The following is a 6000-nucleotide window of genomic DNA, read 5'->3' as shown; positions in this document are numbered from 1 at the left end:
TTGAGTACATCTACACTGCAATAAAATACTTGCCTCTGGCCCACGTCAGCTGACTCTGGCTCACAGGGAACCAGAGCTTGGGCTACAGCATGAGTCCCAACATCTACACAAGCAATTCTACACAAGCCCCACTGCCCGAGTCAGCAGATACGGGCCAGCCACTGGTGTTCCACAGCAGTGTAGACAAACCCTAACAGAACTACAGAGGGGCCAAGCTCACTTCAGCCTGCCCCTGGCTCTTGAACAAAAGGTGTTTGTCAAAAGTACCTGGGGACAACTTGTATCCTGGCCATTGTGCCCCCAGTCACTTTTACCACTGGAAGCTGGGTGAGCTACCCCTGAGTGCAGAGTAGCTTTATCCTGAAGCTTCCCCTCACAGACTCCTCACACTGTCAGACCCCTTCCTGGTGAGGATGACCCCTGAGCTCTCACAGACTCGCCCCCCGCCTGCTGGGGGTGACCCCAGAGCCCACCCCACACAAGCTGTCCGGGCCCCACCTCCACCTGCTGGGGGTGACCCCAGGGCCTGCCACATACGGCTGACAGGGGCCTCCACGCTGCTAGGGTGACTCAGGCGCCCACCCCACACACCGCTGACAGGGCCTCTCCACCTAATGGAGTGACCCCAGAGCCACCCCACACAAAACTGTCTGGGCCCCACATCCACCCTGCTGGGGTTGACCCCAGGCCCGCCCCACACATGCTTGTTGGCCCCGCCTCCACCTGCTGGGTGACCCATGGCGCTGCCCACAACGCTGACACCGCCACCCCCCCTGCTGCGGGTGACCCCAGAGCTTCGCCCCCCACACGCTACAGCCCCCCCCGCTGGGGCGTGACCCCAGGGCCACGCCCCCACACGCTGACAGCCCCCCTGCTGTGGGGTGACCCCAGGCCCGCCCCCACCCGCTGACAGCCCCCCCGCTGGGGGTGACCCCAGGGCCCCACACACACCGCTTGACAGGGCCCCCACCCCGTTGGGGGTGAACCCCAGAGCCCGCTCCCACACACGCCTGAACAACCCCCCCCGCTCGGGGTGACCCCGAGCCCCACTCCCTGAGGGTGAACCCCAGAAGCCGCCCCCCATACGCTGACAGCCCCCCCCCGCGGGTGACCCCAGGCCCCCCCGGCTGGGATCACCGCAGGGCCCGCCCCACACACCGCTGACAGCCCCCCCCGCTGGGTGGTGACCCCAGGCCAGCCGCCAAACGCTGAAAGCCCCTCCGGTGGGGGTGAACCCAGAGCCGCCCCACAACGCTGACAGGCCCCCCGTCCGTGGGGTGACCCCCAGGCCCGCCCCACACACGCTGACAAGCCCCCCCTGGTGGGGGTGACGCCCAGGGCCGCATCGCACCGCTGGGGGGTCACCCCAGTGGCCCGCCCACACACGCTGACAGCCCCCCCCGCGGGGGTGACCCCAGGCCGCCCCACACACGCTGACAGCCCCCCCCGCTGGGGTGTGACCCCAGAGCGCCCCACACACGCTGAACAGCCCCCCCTGGTGGGGGTGACCCAGGGCCTGCCCAACACATGCTGACAGGGCCCTCCTCTCCGCTGGGGTGACGCCAGAGCCCGCCCCACACACGCTGACGGGCCCCCCCCCGCTGGGGGTTGACCGCCAGAACCCCGCCCACACACACGCTGACAGGGCCCCCCAGCTGGGGTGACCCCAGAACCCGCCCACACACGCTGAAGCCCCCCCGCCTTGATGGGGTGACCCCAGAGCTCGCCCCGACACACTGACAAGCCCCCCCCACCGCTGGGTGACCACCAGGGCCCGCCCCCACACACCTGACAGGGCCTCCCCCGCTGGGGGTGTGACCCCAAGGCGCCCGCCCCACACCACGCTGAACAGGGCCCCCCCCGCTGGGGTGACCCAGGCCCGCCCCACAACACGCTGACAACCCCCCCCCGCTGGGGGTGACCCCAAGGCCGCGCCCACACACGCTTGCACAGCCCCCCCCCCCCGCGCGGGGGTGACTCGCATGAGCCCCGCCCCACACACGCTGACTGAGTGCCCCCCCCCGCTGGGGTGACCCAGGCCCGCCCCAACACGCTGACAGGTGCCCCCCCCGCTGGGGTGACCCCAGAGCCGGCCCACCTCACAGCTGACAGCCCCCCCGCTGGGGTGACCCCAGAGCCCGCCCCAACCAACCACGCTGAGCAGGCCATCCCCCCGGCGGTGACCCAGGCCCGCCCCACCACACCGCTGACAGGGCCCCCCCCCGCTGGGGGTGACCCCAGGCCCGCCCCACACACGCTGAAGGCCCCCCCCCGTCTTGGGGGTGACCCAGCCCGCCCCCACATCTGACAGCCGCGGCCGCGGGGTGACCCCAAGCCCGCCCCACAGCCCTCACGTTCTACAGCGCGCACCCGGCCCAGGGCGACTTACCTCGCGCCAGGGGGAGCCGCCAGCGCCCAGGAGCCCCGCAGGAGCGACGGGCAGGGCCGGCCCGGTCTCCGTCCCGCAGTCGTGCTGGCCGATCGGCGGGGGCAGGGACTGACATGCTGCTTCGCCGAGCCCCTGCCCCGAGGGCCGCAGCGCCGCCGGAACCGCATCCCGACCGGCCGCTCCGCGGGCTCACAGGTTGCACCGTCCGGGGGGCGGATCGGGCGCCGCGAGCGGCGCCCTCCCTGGGGCCGGCCCTGGTGGGCACGGCCTGATCGCCAGCCAGCGCCGTCCGCGGGGCAGGCCCGGGGTCGCGTAGGGGTCCCTCGCGGCGCGAGGGTGCACGGGCCGCCGGCTGCTCGCGGAGGCTCAGGGCTGGCAGGCGGCGGGTGAATGATTCACCGCTGGCGGCGGAACCAGGATGCGGGTTTCCTGCTCCAGCCACCACGTCAGCCCCTCTGGCCCCGCACGGCAGGAGCGGCCGGCCCCGGCGCGCCCAGCACCCATAGGTGCTGGGGGGAGGGGGGCGCTGCACCCCGTGGGGTGAAGTGGTTTCCAGCCTTATCCAGCGTTTACAGTTCGGTTCAATGGCTCTCAGCGCCCCTGGAGCTGCAGGGAGATGGGGCAGGGACCCCTCAGCTCTACTAGCCCAGGCTACGCGGACTGGGTCACACAGGCGGCTTCCCCGTGCTACTCCTGGAGCAGGGATTTCCCCAGCACCCTCACCCCACTTCTGTGAACTAGTCACATGCAGTGTTGCCAATGTAGTGATGGTTTGGAAATTTAAACTGAAACATTAATACACACTTTAAAAGCATAGACAGTATATGATAACGTGTATCAGATTTGTAAAGTGCATAGACTAGCTTCCTTATACACCTGTTATTTTTATGACAATGTTAGTGCATTAATTTTGGTGATGTTGGCCAACCTAATAATATCAAATTATGATTTGTAATCAAAGTCTAAATGAGCTCTCCCTGACAGTTAGTGATGAGCTGGGGGGAAAGGGTTCAGGACCAAATTATATTTACTGTTACACCTAATCTGCCTAGGTATCCAGCAAACAGAGTTGTGTTGCCCAAGTGATAGATTTTGGTTGGGGTTGGGTTACAAATCACTTGAATGCGGGGGGGCGGGGGGGTAATGAAATGTTGTTTTTCTTATTGTACAAGTAGAGGGCAGTAGAACTGTACTTAGCCTGTGCTGATGGAGAGCATCCAGAGAGGGTGGGGACAGGTGTTTTGCTTGATGGTCTGCCTGAGTCACAAGTACTATTTGACCTGCCTCTCTCCACTGTTTAAAGACAGAAATGATTAGGTTCCATAGATAATCTTTTGTTAAGTGACCACTACAGCTGAAATCACTGATAATCAGGTTTAAGTGCTTAGACCTGCTGTGGGACAGTTTCTGTGGAAGAGAGGGCCTAGTCTGCACTAGTAGAGAGGTCCCACCACTGAGGGCTCAGCTGAAATCACTGAGAGCTGGGTGGAACCTCAAGAGACCAACTAGCAGAGGTCATAGTGGCAGGTGGCAGCAGAAGCTAATAGCACAGGGCCATTGGCAATAGAGTGATGGAGTGAATGGTGGCACAGTGAACAACAGTGGCCAGAGCGAACAGTGAGAAGCTGGAGGAATGAGCAAAGTGCCTTCTTGTCCCTCACATGGGAGGTGAACTCATGTGAAAGCACCTCTGAACACTGAGTGTCCACTGATCAAGGACAACACGGGCGAGTGTTAAGCTGTTAAGAATGCTGGAGAGATGACACAGTTCATGCAAACAAACATGGCTGTGGCATCATACTTTCTATTTTAGCAAGAGATACCACACACTACAAACTGGAGGCCAGTGTTAAGGGCACTGTCACTTGTTCATCCTGAACTTGAACACTGGTTCTAAACAAGACCAGCAAATGCACACTATCTTTCTGCAAGAAACTCAAGTGACTGGATAGAAGCATGTGGTGCAAGAGTGAAAGACTCAACAGTTGAAAAGTGAAGCACTCTCTCACCACATTCAAAAAATTCACAAACATGGCTGATGAATGCACCAATGCAAATGGGCATCAAGTATTAAGTCATTGTGTACGTTATCTTGATGTCAGTGGTAGACAGGGCTGGCTCCAGGCACCAGCCCAGCAAGCAGGTGCTTGGGGCGGCCAACGGAGAGGGGCGGCACGTCCGGCTCTTCAGTGGGAATTTGACAGTAGGTCCCTCGCTCCCTCTTGGACCCTGTGGGTGAGGGACCCACTTCAAATTGCTGCTGAAGACTGAAGCGGCAGCAGTAGAGCTGATCACAATCGCATTTTTTTGTTTTCTGCTTGGGGCAGCAAAAACCCTGGAGCTGGCCCTGGTGGTAGACCGGTAGATGCATTTCTAGATGTTCAAGTTATAGAAGACACATTGGCTGCATCTGTGACAACCCACATCTTAGAAGAGTTAAGTGCTTATCAATTGGACCCCAAACAGATGGCTGCTTTTGCATTTGATGAAGCAGCAAACTTCTCTAGAAGACATGGTGGAGTACAAGCTTTGCTTAGAGAAAAATGTAACCCTAATCTCTCCTATACACACTGCAGAGGCCATCTACTCCAACTAGCGCTAGTATGAGCTGCAGACTCTTCAGAAGACATTTAAAAAACCTATACATTTAATGTCTTTTCTTTTTTTCAGCAAGAGTCCAAAAAGACTGAATATCTTGGAAAATATAGAAGATACACTGGGACTGAAGTTCAAATTAGTCCAACCTGGGAAAACCCTCTGGCTTTCTCATGAGCGATCCTTGGCTGTTGTCCTAAAATCACTCCAGCTGTTCTTACTGGCTTTGGAAAGTGTCTACCAAGATGGGATGGATCTAAGTAGTGAGGCTGGTGGATTACTTTTTCTACTACATTACGAGAGAGAGAATGGCAATAATCTTCTCTGAAGTCTACTGTTGAAACCACTTGGGTCATTAAACAATGCCATCCAGGCATTTGCTACAACAGTAGCAGATCTTTGTCCAGCAATAGAAGCTACATTTGGATCAATCACTGTGCTTCTTTCAGTACTTTTTCAATGTATAGCTAAGACTTTAGTCCAGAAGTTGACTAATGAAGGCATTTATATTGAATCCTTAAGTGAAGAGGACAGGAAGTGTTAAGACAACTGAAAAAGTACAGAGACTTGATTCTTTAAAAATCTCTAACAGCGACTTCTAGATTCTACTCAACCTCTACATAGCTGTTACAGATCCCTGTCCTAGAAAACACCGACAGCTGAGTGGAGTGCGGTACTACCAGCAATGGGGCTGCCATGTATGTGCTCGGGACAGAATGGAGAAATTGAACAGGGAGTGGAATATCATATGACAAATGAATGAAGATTTGACTTCAACTTCTTTTTTATCATCACTAGTGGCCTGACCCAATCTTTGTGCTATGTTTCCTGGAATGAAAGAAGTAGGAATTCATCTCTTGCTACTCCCAGTCACAACAGCTACAGTTGAGTGTTGCCTCATTGAATAGAATTTTGTGTTCTGAAAGAAGTTGCCTTCTGCCTGATCATGTGAATGAACTAATGAACGTATCAATTAAAGGAATGGAAGTACTGGACACATGAGAAGCCACCAAAGA

Source organism: Chelonoidis abingdonii, chromosome 9, assembly GCF_003597395.2.
Source record: "Chelonoidis abingdonii isolate Lonesome George chromosome 9, CheloAbing_2.0, whole genome shotgun sequence".
Classification (NCBI taxonomy): Eukaryota; Metazoa; Chordata; order Testudines; family Testudinidae; genus Chelonoidis; species Chelonoidis abingdonii.
The sequence above is the reverse complement of the archived record's forward strand: the minus strand, read 5'-3'. Positions refer to the sequence as shown.